The following is a 14,780-nucleotide window of genomic DNA, read 5'->3' on the forward strand; positions in this document are numbered from 1 at the left end:
TCTCTCTCTCTCTCTCTCTCTTTCTCTCTCTTTTCAATGTTGTGTTCATTTGTTTTCATCACCGTCTGTCTCCTTTTGCCTGTCTCGCTCTTTCTGACACCTCACGCCAAATCCATTTGTGTTAAACTGCCTCAGACCTTTTTGGACAGACCGCCAGAATAGTAGCACTTAAGGGTTACCCTGACATAGCCGAACATTCAGGCTGCATGATAATGAGAGGAAAACAAAGAGAGAAAGAGACACACACACACACACACACACACACAAATAGAAAGTCCTATAACAGGTATTTAGGTATTCAGAACCGGTAATTAAATACTGTATATCTCAAAACCCAATATATATAAATGTATTAAAACTCCTGGTGGTTGAGTTTGCCATGAGGGACCCAAGCTGAATGGAGGTTAAGGTGTGTCACACCTGGCCCCACCCCCACCTGTCACTCATGTCATTGTTTTCATGGTCCATGTGCTTAGTGTCATTTCAGTTGTTATGCCTATTCATTTGTAACTCTGCCCCTCGTTATTGGTTTCATGTGTGTCTGCTTTGTTCCACATTAGCCTGTGTACATATATAACCTGGGTTTTCAGTTTGTCGTCTTCTCAGCATTTGTGTCCGTCTCCTGATCGCTCTACGCCTTCCACGTGGTCAAAGGACCCATGATGGCTTTTGTCCCAGTTGAGTACTATATTCTGTGTTTAAGTAATGCCCCGAGAGCTCTGTAGGCAACTCTGGAAAGTTCTCAGGGTGATATGGCACAGGGAAATAGTTGCCAATCAGTGCAGGTGTACTACGGGGTTTGTACTGCCAAAGAAGAACATGCCAGGAACATAAAACAGGTCAGTACCATCTTGCAACTTAGAGGTTAAGGTCAGATATTATTGTGTCCTGTTATACGTCCTGTAATGTCCTGTGGTTAGATATGGCATCTGACAAAATTTCCTCATGAAGAACAACTATATTGATGCATCAGGGGATGAATTCCTGGAGTGTCTGACTGTTTGGAACGAGTATGATCACTGAACTCATCAGGCCGAGGAAGTCAAAGGATATCTACAGTAGTCGTGTCATGGTTAGATCTTGCAAATGCTTATGGGCCCATACCAAATAAACTGAGAGCTCACCCTACACCAGCACCATGTTCCCAGGAAGTTTCAAAGATGTCATCAGAACATAGTAATTGAACTAGAACTGTAGTAATTTCAAGCTGACTGTCACTGTTGGGTCCACACTGATTGGTATTTCACTCAGATGGGAATTATAAGGCATCATTACCAACACTATGCTGGCAGCCATTTTCACCTTAGCTATGAACATAGCAGTTCAAATGAGCAGAGGTGGAATGCTGGGAAGGCATCCTGACCCACACGTGAGTGTGACATCACTTCCTGCTTCTTCTATTCAAGTAGCCTTGCTCATTGATGGTGCCGCACACAAAAAAAAAGAGGCTCTCGAGAACAGGGCCCTTCCTGTTGGACAACATGGACAATGGCATTGATTGAGATTATCAGCAGGTAATGGAGAGCCTACAGCTCTGGAGGTGGCTGACATAAAAATCATCAATAGGGCTATAGTAGCAGGGCACACGGGCCTATGTTACTGAGCAGCAAGGTCCAAGACAAAGAACGATGACCCCGGACCCAGGGATTGGTGAGGGCAGATGTGGAGGGGGTGCCAGCCAGCAGGAAGGGGGCACCAGCACAGCAAGACGCACAGACACATGAGCAAGTGCACAGAAGTGAAGGATTCACAAGCTAACATCTGCCAGACAGAGGTCCCCATACAAGGTGTCTGTTATATTCTTCCAAGTCCTGTGAACGTTCATGTCTGGGGCAAGAACGAGATTCTCTCCTGCTGTCCGGTGTGCCAGATGATGGTGTCTGGAACACCTTTGGAGAGGTGCGCCATTGTGACCACCATGCCCAGATGGTCAAGGCGGTTTCTGAGAGCGTAGCACCAGCAAGTTAAGTTGCCAATTTGCCAATTGGGATTTACACCCCAGCAGGCATTACCACTAGCATCAGCACCAATAAGATCTACCATTAGCTAAAGTAAAAGCCATCAAGTTTGTAAAAGCCAGTGAAAAGCCCCATCAATCAAGATCTACGTCTTCAGGCGGCACGAGACACCTGAGACCCTTTAAAAGACTCCTTTATAGTCCCTAGACTATAAAGACTATTAGACAACCTAATATCCCAGAGTGTTTGGGTATCCCAAAGGAGTATGCAAGGAAACTTGCCCCAGCATAAAACACAGGCAGTGCCTATGATCTTCAAAACTCATCATCAGAGTGAGACGGGGGCACAAAGTGACAGAAGCCACAGAGGGGCCCACAGACACTGAAGGTGCACCAGTCAATGAAGAGCTCTGCCTACAAATGGCTTGTATGGGGGAATGGCTAGAAAGAAGCCATTACTGAAGAAAAATCACATCAAAGTCTGACTGGCATTTGCCAGAAAGCATCAGAGTGGCCGTGCTAAAATGTCAGATACGGTGGTGTTGTCAGGTGAGATAAGGATAGAGGTTTTCGACAGAAATTCGAAAGGCCCAGTGCGGTGCAGACTTAACACTGCCCGATCTTCAAGAAGCACCATTCCACCAATCACGTACGAGGGTGGCAGCATCATGGCACTGGGCGTCACGTTCAGCCTGAAGGAGGACCAGTGCAAAGATGCAGGGAAATAGTGCCAGCGAACCTACTTCAGTCTGCAAAACATCAGAGCAGCTTTCAGCAGGACATTGATCACCAGCACAAGAGCAACACAGCATTTAACATCAAAAAAGGCAAGAGAAATCAAATCCAGATCAGCTCAGATGACTTTTGCTGTCACATCACTTTAACAGGTGTAAAGGTGAGTGACAAGCTCGGATGCATGTAGGTGTGTGTGTGTGTGTGTGTGTGTGTGTGTGTGTATATATATATATATATATATATATATATATATATATATATATATATATATATATATATATATATATATGTATATACTCTATATACACACACACACACACACACTGCTAAAAAACAAATTTTTAAAAATCAAATTACGGGCTGATCCAACTTCAGTGGACATTCCTCAAGACAAGTTAAAATAAGACTCAGTAGTGTGTGTGGCCTCCCCGTGCCTGTATGACCTCCCTACAATACTGGGCCATGCTCCTGATGAGGCAGCGGATGTTCTCCTGAGGAATCTCCTCCTATACGTGGATTAAAGCGTCAGTAAACTCCTGGACAGTCTGTGGTGCAACGTGGCGTTGGTGGATGATGTCCCAGATGTGCTCGATTGGATTCAGGTCTGGGGAAGAGGCAGGTCAGTCCATAGCATCAATGCCTTCATCATGCAGGAACTGCTGACACAATGCTAGGACTCATGTGGCTGAATTGTCACGCATCAGAAGGAACCCAGGGCCTACTGCACCAGCATATGGTCTCACAATATTCAGATGTATGCATTTCAGTAACTACAGAACTATATGCATTTATATTTGTGTGAGGATATACATTTGGGAATAGAATATATATAATTTATTCAAATATGCCAGATATGGACAAATGTGTACAGGATACATACAGGTGTAGATGTGTGTTACAGCCTTGTTGGGAACTGAAGACAAGGGTTCCACTATACACAAAAACCTTAGTGTATCTGTATGTACAATATATACATACATATACATATATGTACAGGAGTAGAATACATACACAGACAGAACAAAGTACACACTGGTACAAACATCAGAAGTGACCCAGGCCAAAACAACAAACAAAACCCACAGTGGAAATAAACGAACACAACTACACTAACAGGGTGAAATGAGACTACACTGACTCTCTATATAAAAACAGAAACAAAATGGCCACCAGTTCCTACTCACTGTGTGAACACAAAACCATCAGTATATACAGTTTAAGGGGGAAGCAAAACCGATGTCAATATACCAAGCAACACGGTCATACACAGAATAGGAATACGGAACGGAAACATGGAGAGGACTGCCTCCTTAAAACACACCGTACAGCTTGACAAACACACATGTGAATAGACAAACAAAACGTGCCAGAATTGCAAAGTATGAGTAGTTCAAGACTGAGATGTCCAAGATTTATTGTGCCATACAGGAGTCGGCATGGAGTTGCGTGGAATGATGAAGTCTGTAGTGTCTATGAGGCAGTGATGCTGTGGTTAAAGTGCAAATGTTCTAGTGGCCAACTCAAAGTATGGGCCACAGTCTAATCGAGAATCTAACACACTACTTTTGGCCTACAAGCATTTTCACACCAACATGATCAAGCAAATCTGCAGATTATACTGTATATGATCTGCAGATCACTCCGATAAAGGATGAAAATCCTTTGTTAGAAACGTGCTCCCAACAGTTTGAAAACTTAAGAATGCAATATATTGATTTTTCATTATTAAAATTGCACTGAAATAATTTGTGTGTATATACACACACACAGACACACGTATTTGAAGGAAGTGGAATCAGATTGGAGCTTATCCTTGTTTACAGTTGGGCTGTATGTCTGATTCATGTTTGGACCCTTTGTAACTCCTGCTACATTGAGCGTGATGTCATGTACTTACAGAGCTTTGCTTTGCCTTAGCTGTAGTCTTCATCTAAATGGCGGTGTGTGTGGTCCTGTGTGTTCACTTCAGTACCGTTTTGGAAGGATGTACTCTAAGGACTGTAATGTACAGGTGAATTAGCACTCAGACACACTTCTAAAGATCCTGTGCCCAGGTGCTCTGCGTGGGTTTGTGTGCTTTCTGCTCTGTCTGTGCAAATCACACAGTGCGGTTATGGGGTTTCAGCAAACCTTACCTGCAGTCCACAGTTCTGAAAAACATGCAAAAACATGCAATGCACAAAAGTGGCAAACCTTCATGCAGGACATGGTTTGTACGGAAGCTTATGTAAGGGCTGGGCCTTTAATCTAAGGCCTGGCATCTGCACATATTTAAATGTACGTGCTGGCTCTCTGTTCCAGAGGGTGGAGGTTATCACACAGTTAAAACACCTTCTCTCCCTGCTCACCTGTTGGACTCCACTATCTTCTGACTGCTCAATTGACCCAGCGCTGGGCCAATTATTTAACCTCTGTCATGCCTAAAGGGGGTGAATATTCATCTGTAGGTTTCATCACCAGCCTGTGCCACACACACACACACACACACACACACACACACACACACACACACACACACACACACACACACCACCAAAGCAAGTGGTGCTGTTATAGAGTGTTTTAGTGAAGGTCACATTAACATGTGCTGATTTTACTTACTCAGTAATAGAGGAAGGCAGAGAGGGGGAGGAGGTGGGTTTAAGTGCTGTCGATAAAGATGGAAAAATCTGATGTTTGAATACCACATATCATTCGAAACACAGAAGGCATCCTTAGGTTTGCATGAAACCAGAGAAGTGAACAGGACGTGCTGGTGTGTAAATGTAGATGTCATGAACCAACACCAACCCTGAGTGCAGGTAGAGGTCACTGTGGGAATGTTCTGCCAAACACAATATTTTGAATAGTTGCACCGCACTAACCTGGATGGACAGATATGTGGACAGATAAATGGATAAGCAAAAAGGCGGATGGGAGCAGAGGATGAAAAGAGCATGGCCTCATGTATCAGCCGTCTCTGTTTTACTTCTCGCTCTATTTCAAACAGTGTAAAAAATATTTGCCACCAAGTCCACAAATGACAGGTCGTCTCCAACCTCTCCCGTACCTCTTCATAGAGATGCATTGTGGGGTAGTAACAGTTGTCATGGTGAAACAGGTGCGAGTGTAAGCAACAGAAGACCGCGATTCGGCCCGTCGGTATGGGTTGTGACGTCACTGCATTTATTAGGTCATCATGGTGAAGCTCAGAGCACGCTGGGCGGCCTGTCAATCACACTAAGAGTGGGGCTCCGCATAATTCAAGGGGATTATCTGTAAGCCTCTCACTTACTGAGGTCACGGCGCGTGGGGTGTGCGTAAGTATCGTCTATAAAGTGCCTGGAAGTTTTTGTTTGTTTATGTGTGTATGTGTGTTTTGCCCAGAGGACAGAGCTGTATGTGTGATATCTACTTCTATCCCAGGCACAGAAATACTCCGCCAATACATACGGACTGTTTTGAGTTCTCTCCTCACCTGGGAGGAAGTGAAAAACAAAATTCTTCGTCTTCTGATTGGCTGGTGTTTGTGGCATTGTTGTCAACTGCAAGGATCTCACCACCATGCTAACTTTACCAAAAACCTCTGCCCCTCCCTCCATAATGAATACATTTATTTATGCGTTTGTGGCAGTCATGGTCTGGTGGTTAGGGTAGTTAGTCTTGTGACCAGAGGGTCATGGGTTTGATTCCCAGACCTGAGGCCATGACTCAGGTGCCCTTGATCAAGGTACCTAACCCCAGCTTCTCCCCGGGCGCCGGGCTAGGGCTGCCCACCGCTCTGGGCACGTCTGCACCACAGCCCCCTAGTGATCACTAATGTGTGTGTGTGTATGTGTGTGTGTTCTAACTGCACAGATGGGTAAAAGCGGAGGACAAATTTCGATTGTGGTGAAAAATCACAATTGACAAAAATGGCATTTTAAAAAATGTATTTTACAATTTGTTCAAAACACTCGTATTTAGTATTTACAGTTAGCACTGGAGTACATCCCAGAGTGTTTGGACAGAATACTGTCACATAGGCTCCGCCCCCTCCTCTAGCTGTCACTCCGGTACTCTGTTCCATGTGCCAGTGTTTTCCTTGCCTGTTCATCCCTCCTTTTTTTCTGTTGTCATGGTTTCCCTCTGTCTATCACACCCATGTCGTCAGTGTTCCCACCTGTGTCTAGTTTGGTTGTGTGTATTTAAACTCTGTTATATTTTGCCTCCGTGTCGGCTATTATGCTTGGTTTGTTTTTCCCTGTTCAGTCTTGATCCTTGTTCCTGCGATATTTGGATTCATGCCCCTTGTTCCTGTTGTTGGTATGTTATGCGTTTAACCCGTTTTTTGTTTGTTTAAGGTATATCGTTCCTGTGTCTTTATTTCTAGTTACTCTGTGTATTCAGTCTTTCTCTGCGTCGTGGATGTGTTCATGTATCGGACTCCCTCGATGATTTAACCCATGCTTTCCTATTCGACTCTGAGTTTGGAATCCCCTTTATTTAATCTCGCTCTCCTCAGCGTTTGTGTCTGCCTCCTCACTCCACAACGGGTAATGCGTTGCAAATACATAAAAAGCTAAACCTAAAAGTGCTTTGTAAGAGATCATTACACAAAGACATGAAAATATGTATTTTTGTACAGGTTCGATGTGCACTTCATTGGTTATTTTTGCAGCAATCTAAATCGCTCAAGGGAATATGACTGACGGTCAGCTGTGGGATTTGTACACAGACTGCATACAGAAGGCAGTGGGGAGGAGTACAGTGAAGCAGATCTCTGCCCTCCTGCCCCAGACTGTGCAGCTCTCTGCCCTCCTGCCCCAGACTGAGCAGCTCTCTGCCCTTCTGCCCCAGGATGCAGTGGAAACCACTTCGTAAAGTGTGGGAATGATTTAGTGTTTGGCTGGTTGTATATGTTTTATCAGGCTGAGTGGAATCTCTTTATTAATTCCATTAATTCTTTTGAATGTTTTTAATGCCATGAGGACCTAATGATAAACGTCCATACCGTGCATAATAAAATCAATCAATTTCTATCACATTTCCTAATTTGCACAAACCTTGCAGTTTAAAGCCCAGGAAATAAGCAAACAGGATGAAGGATGAATAAAGGAAGGAAGGATGAATAATGGTCTAGTTTCCTTGAGTTCAGCTCCTATGTAATATAGCATATGTAATATTAGTTGATTGCATTTTCTTTTTTTTTAAAGGATAGAAACAAAAAACATAACACATACAATAGGAATCAGTTGCTATGTTTTTTGCGTTGGTGGTTGAGATGATTAAGATTTAATATATGACATAATTTTGCTCATGGACCTCTGAGGTCGTAAGCCCATTTCGACACTTATTTTGACTATAGTTCATGCTATTACTCAGAAGATTACCTCAACATTTCCTTAGCTCCTGTCTGCAGTACAACCGTTCCCAGGAGTGTACTCTCCCTACTCCTGGAGTATAATCTCCTTGCTCTTGTTGTACTACCGTTCCCTGGAGTATACTCTCCTAGCTCCTGTCGTACTACCGATCAATGGAGTATGGTCTCCCTGCTCCTGTAGTACTACCATTCCCTAGAGTATACTATCCTTGCTCCTGTAGTACTACCACTCCCTGTGTTATACTCTGGTATACTCATGCTCATGTGGTACCTGCTCTCACCTCATTACAAGCCCGTCTCCTACGGAACTTATAGCAGGAAGAATGGGACCAGAGAACATGTTTGGAATATAGAAGATATGATGATCCCATCATTAAAATCTGAGGTAATCTCCTTTAAAGCAGAAGCGGGGTGATTTCACGCTCTGATTGGCTTGTGTTGGCGACACCACCCACCCCAGTAGCTTGGCGTCCTTGGCAACGCCGCTATCTCGCACGCTGGCCAGCTGCATGGTGGGAGGAGCTCACTGTCTGGGCTAATGGTGCTTAAAGAAAGTGGGAGTAGGCAAGACAGTGAAAAAATAATGAAAGAAGCTTAAATAAATAAATCAAGTTGGACTGTTTCAGGTGGAAAACGGTAAGAGATCGGTCAGTCTCAGCGCAGGAAATGCTGCTTCCTTTTTCAAGGAAGTTCTGCCTCTCCATATTTATGTAAAGCTTGTACACAGAGTCTGGTACAAAGCTATCTTCATTAAAAGCTGACTTGGTGAAAGCTCTCTACAGGTCAAAGGTCCTGTACCACTACATGTCCTGTGTGTGTGTTGCAGGTCTTACTGAATAAAGTCACGTGTGGAGTGCATGTGTGTAAATGTGATGTATGTGATGGAACAGAGGTGAACAGCAGCTGTAAGCAACAGCTCCAGACTTAACAGGGCGTGGGGTTCAGGGCGTGGCATTTGGGGTATGGGGTTCAGGGCGTGGCATTTGGGGTATGGGGTTCAGGGTGTGGGGTTCAGGGCGTGGGGTTCAGGGCGTGGGGTTCAGGGCGTGGGGTTCAGGGCGTGGGGTTCAGGGCATGGGGTTCAGGGTGTGGGGTTCAAGCTTTAGTGTCAACCGGTTGATCACTGGTCCAATAAGTATCACTTGTCCCACTGTTCAACATGAAGCTAAATGGGGATCAACAGGAAGCAACTGAAAGAAGGAGGAAAGCATGGTGTGGTTCAGATGGCTACTGGGAACACACACACACACACACACACACGCGCGCACACACAGGTACACACACGCGCGCACACACACACACACACACACACACACAGGTACACACACACAGGTACACTCTCTGTCTGGTCAGCAGGCATGTGTCTGCATTTACTCATGCTTGTACATAAACAGGATTGACTGAGCTTCAGAATTTATTTTCCCCTCCAGCTGTGTGGGCTAATGAGAATAATCAGCCAAAAGTTCTCACCACTCACCGAGCCATTATTGTCATTTAAGCACCTAGCGCGTGTGTGTAAGTAAATATTTGTCTACATCTGAGTGCTGCATCTATAAAGGGCACATGTTTTGTGTGTGTGTGCGTGTGTGTGTAATCGTTTGCATGGAGCACCCCGTCTCTGGGACACAACTGGGCCACGCGCTGCAAACAAAACAAACTCACGGACGCTTCTCCTGAAAGTCAAGTGCAATTCCAAAGACCTTCATCATTATTTCAGCAGGTGGGCGGCTTTAGAAATGATTGCTGGCTTTCAGTAGCTGGTGGACAGGGTCTGTGAAGGTGTCTGTTGTCTTCGCTGTTGTGTGATAAGGGGGCGTGAGAGGTGCCAGTCGTGGTGCCTGGCATCGCCCTGAACTTCCCACGCCACAGGGAGCACAGACTGTAGGCAGGACAGGGGCTTTCTACTGACCACTGCTGTTCAACTCCACAAAGGTTTCATGGAGGTTTCACGCATGCATAACATACACTGAGACAACAGTGTGTGTGTGAAGAACCAGGAACCTGTGTAAACGTTTACAGTCCAGCCTGAGTGTTTGCGTAGGGGGTGTTACTGTGCCTGGGGTCCGCCAGTCCGTTGTCGCCGTCGTTGTCCCAGCACTCTGTCTCCCGGGCCCCTCCCACACAGCGGGAGACGTGCCTGATGTGGGCGGATCTGTGGCCGGACACATTACTGTCCTCAAGAGCCTCTCTGCTGCCCGACGGACTGAAAGAAAGATCAGAGTGATCATTTCAGAGGCCTGTTTAAGAGCTTACACTGTGTGTGTGTGTGTGTGTGTGTGTGTGTGTGTGTGTGTGTGTGTGTGTGTGTGTGTGTGTGTGTGTGTGTGTGTGTAATAGGCTGTTAGTTGCCTTGTTGTCATAGAGATGGTTGACTTAGTGGCTTGGGCTGCTGTTTCACACCCATTTATTCCACTTAAATGTCCATGGGGCTTCCACTGTCTCACCACTAGGGTTTACACACACACACACACACACACACACACACACACACACACACACACACACACAATAATCACTCATTCAGTCATCTTCTCACTGAAACATTCTTTTTTTCTTCCCTTGTTTTTCTGTCTTTCTCCTGCTCTTTCTGTCCCTCTCTTTGACAGAAGCATTATAACACTTGATAGCATCTGTAGTACTTATTATGTGTCATGCTTTGTCTGTAATTGATGCCTCTATGATGGAGTAATTGTGTGTGTGTGTGTGTGTGTGTGTGTGTGTGCAGGCGGGTGCACTCTGGTCGGTGCCATTACTACCAGGTCCTGGCAGTCCTGGACATGTTTACGGTTCAGACGTCATTCCACTTGACGTGAGGGCACTGCAATCACAGTAAAGCTTCTTCACTGTAATCACCAAGAGTGTGAAGGCTCCAGAGAGACCAATGGGCTGTGTGTGTGTGTGTGTGTGTGTGTGTGTGTGTGTGTGTGTGTGTGTGTGTGTGTGTGTGTGTGTGTGTGTGTGTGTGTGTGTGTGTGTGTGTGTGTGTGTGTGTGAGGCTGGCTCCAGATGACTGACTTGTGTTTCACAGGGCACAAATGCACACAGTGGAGTAAATGGAGACGATTAGTATTGCTGTCAAATAGGTGTCAAAAGCGGAGATTGTTTGGACGGTGTTTATTGGTCTTGCCACCGCAGCTGGTCAGATATCAAAGCTGTGACGTGGTGGATGGCGGCAGGCTAACCTCAAACATGTTCTGCTGTTCCACTGGAGAGTCGGCCGAGTTGAAGCTCCTCAGACCTCAGACCAGACATGATGTCTGATGGACACTTGAGTCAAGATGTTCCCGAGTGTGAAAATATCTTGATAGCAGATATTTTCAGAGGCAAGAGAAGACTTCAGAGTTCACCAAACATATATTTTTTAAATATATGTATTGTATTAGAGGATGTGACCTTTGCTACTATGGGTGCATAATTTGAAAATGACCTTGCATGGAATACCGTTTCACAAAGTGATAATATGTGCATTCCTATAACTGGAATTCCTAAGTGTTCCATTAGACCTCGGAATGTGTAAGTGCCCAGTAATGCCAAATGAATCTCATTTTGCTTTCCAAAAATCCCGTAAGGAATGTACTGTGGGGATCAGAATATCTGGATGTGCTCTGTGTTCCCTGTAGGCACCATGGATGTCAACCTGGTGAGGACCCACCCCTGTCACAGGTGAGGAATCCTCCAGTGACACATTCATGGTTATGAACTTTAGTCTGTTCCCTTAAGGAGGAAGAATTCACAACTTCGTTCCTGGGGACCCACTGTCTCCTGCTAATACAGATCTTCACCCAACTGCACTCAATATCGAACATTTTTGCTTTTATTCTGACCCACAGATTGATAGGTGGACCTTATGACACTTACGTTTTTCTAACAGACATGTTTTCTTTAAGTGACACAACTTAAATGTAAAATATATATATAAGGATCTTATTACACATCAAATATTTATAATCATACTTCTACAAAAAATTAAGGTGTGTAATTTTCACCTATATTTTGGCCTCATGCGTCCAGTCCCAATGTCCAGTGGAAACACTTTCCTTGGTACAGCTTTGCCACATACTGATGTGCGATTATGAAATGTGTGCCATATTGTGATTGTGATTTTTACACCCCAATCGAAATTTGTCCTCCACTTTTAACCCATCTGTGCAGTCAGAACACACACACACACTTGCTCAAGGGCACCTCGGTCATGGCCTGTCTGGGAATCGAACCCACGACCCTCCGGTCACAAGACCAGTTCCCTAACCGCCAGGCCATGACTGCCCCTTGTACATAAGTAAGATATATATTTTCCATGGGACAAAATCCATGTTAACCAGTGTTACTGAGTTCTAGATCACCTGCTGTGTGGCAATGAAGAAAAATCTTGAACCGGTGTGGATCCTTGTTAGACAACACTGCTTTGACCGTCTCTGGTGTCTTATAAGGCAAGGCGTCCTGGACTGAAGTCCAAGCATTCACTTTGATTTATTGTCCTGGCCCGCACAGAGCAGCATTCACGTGCGTGTGGTGTGTTGGTCTCACCTCGCATTGATTTCTCTCCGCGTTTGAATGGATGACTTTATTTAGCTCTGAAAAAGTGAGCCACTCTGTTGCACGAACCTGCACACCAGCCTCAGCAAGTTGTTTAATAGTCTCAAATCTATATTTCATTAAAATGATGACACGCAGCACACCTAACTCCTGTAATATCGATCGGCCTCAGTTAAACACTCGTACAGGGGTGATAAATTGGCGCGAGGTAGGTGGCTCTCCGTCACCCTGTATTACACCGTTAATGAGTCCGCAGCGTCTGTCTGTGGCGCGTGGGGACAGAGGTCGCGGCACGGCCAATCTATTACACACCGCCGCCGCTCACAGCCATGGATTTCTAATCCCGGTGATGCTACATGACAAATACTGGGACTCGCCGGGGGGGGGCAAGGAAGGGTCGCGCGGCGAGTATCTCACATAGCTGGAGTGAAATTGACCCCGCGAGCACAGAGATTCGTCTCAATTAGACAACTCATATTTCCGCCGTTTTTTCACGAAACGCCTAAACTCAAAACAAAGCAACTAAAATAAAACTATCGATTTTTATCCCTCGAAAAATGAGACGGTCTCTGCGGTCGCGTAAAAGGTAAAAACAGTGTTATTAATGAGCTGTGTGTTTTTGAGGGGTTGTGTGTGTGTGTGTGTGTGTGTGTGTGTGTGTGTGTGTGTGTGTGTGTGTGTGTGTGTGTGTGTGTGTGTGTGTGTTTATGTGTGTTGTTTGGCAAGGTTTGAAATAATGAGGTTACCGTCCGTTGCACGCAATCTCTCTCTCTCTCTCTCTCTCTCTCTCTCTCTCTCTCTCTCTCTCTCTCTCTCTCTCTCTCTCTCTCTCTCTCTCTCTCTCTCTCTCTCTCTCTGTGTGTGTGTGTGAGCGTGTGTGTTCCTGTCACGCACTTGCACTCGCGCGCTAGCTCACACGCAAGTGTGTGTTGCCTACATTATCCGATATTTCCCGCATGCTGGACTTCGCCGGTCGGATAAATACCCGGATCACTGAAGTAGTTTAGACAGGCAGAATTAATCAGTATTAGGCCCTCCTCACTTCCATCTTTTCATTTAGGTCTTCCTCTCCTTCTTTTCTCTACCTCTTTTCACTTCTTTCTTCAGCTCTGCTTTTCCCTTTTCCTGCCTTACATCGATGGATGGATTACTTTATTAATCCCATTGGGAAATTCACTTACACACACACATTTAATTTACCTTCAATTAACTTATACCTAGGGGCCTGGATGCTGTTAAGTTGAAGAATGTCTTTCGAATCGAAATTTGCACCATCACTGTCCTTTTATTACCACATTTTCTTCTACTTTCCTATTATGTACCACACACACACACACACACACACCCACACATGCATGAACACACACACTCACACACACACACACACACACACCCACACATGCATGAACACACACACTCACACACACACACACACACACACACACACACACTTCATATCTATTAGCTCCTTGCTGAAGGTTGGGGGTAGGATGTGTTATGCTAACATGCTGCAGATATGATAATGCGTAATCTGATGGGCTCTGTGGGGTAAGCATGTTTGACATTTAGAGCTGCCCATGTTCTTGCACTCTCCAGCCATGTCACCCCACCCGGCTGATCTGAGGACAGTTGCATATACTGCCTTATACAGAAGTCAATAATTCTGTGCATCATGGGAATAGGACGTATGATCAGAACACCATCAGATCCCACATGTGTTTAGGAGGAACCCAGGACAAAACCAAGTCTTGAGATTAGATTAGAATAGATTAGATTAGATTAGGTAGAGGCCACGCTAGTATATTATAATAGGCTCTTACAAACAGGGTGTTGTACAGCACCAGTTAAGAAGGTCTATGGCAGACTCTCTCTGTCCATCCATCTGAACTTCAGATAAGTAATATCTGTGGCATTGATCAGATAGGCTACTCTTATCCAGAACAAATGACAAAAGTGTACCATTGTCCACCAGGACATCTGGCCTTAGCTAGTTATTTGAGGGGTTTGATTTCTGTTTTTTTATCTTCCCAGTGAGGTATCATGTCTGATCACTACATTGTCTAAATACTCTTTAACATGGGGATTTGTTGGAGGCAGGGCTGAGAAGTGTATTGTGTGTGTGTGTGTGTGTGTGTGTGTGTGTGTGTGTGTGTGTGTGTGTGTGTGTGTGTGTGTGTGTGTGTGCTGGAACAGTGTGATTAGTGTGTGTAT

General features: G+C 45.0%; 1 long non-coding RNA gene across 1 annotated transcript; it reads left to right on the plus strand.

The window, feature by feature from the left end:
• The first annotated feature begins 6,898 nt into the window (after nt 1–6,898).
• On the plus strand, nt 6,899–7,690 carry LOC143513856 (uncharacterized). Its single transcript, XR_013130688.1, has 2 exons — nt 6,899–6,976; nt 7,332–7,690. It is a non-coding gene; the product is annotated as an uncharacterized LOC143513856 (long non-coding RNA).
• The last annotated feature ends 7,090 nt before the right edge of the window (nt 7,691–14,780 follow it).

This window comes from Brachyhypopomus gauderio, chromosome 5 (assembly GCF_052324685.1).
Source record: "Brachyhypopomus gauderio isolate BG-103 chromosome 5, BGAUD_0.2, whole genome shotgun sequence".
In the NCBI taxonomy this organism is placed as follows: domain Eukaryota; kingdom Metazoa; phylum Chordata; class Actinopteri; order Gymnotiformes; family Hypopomidae; genus Brachyhypopomus; species Brachyhypopomus gauderio.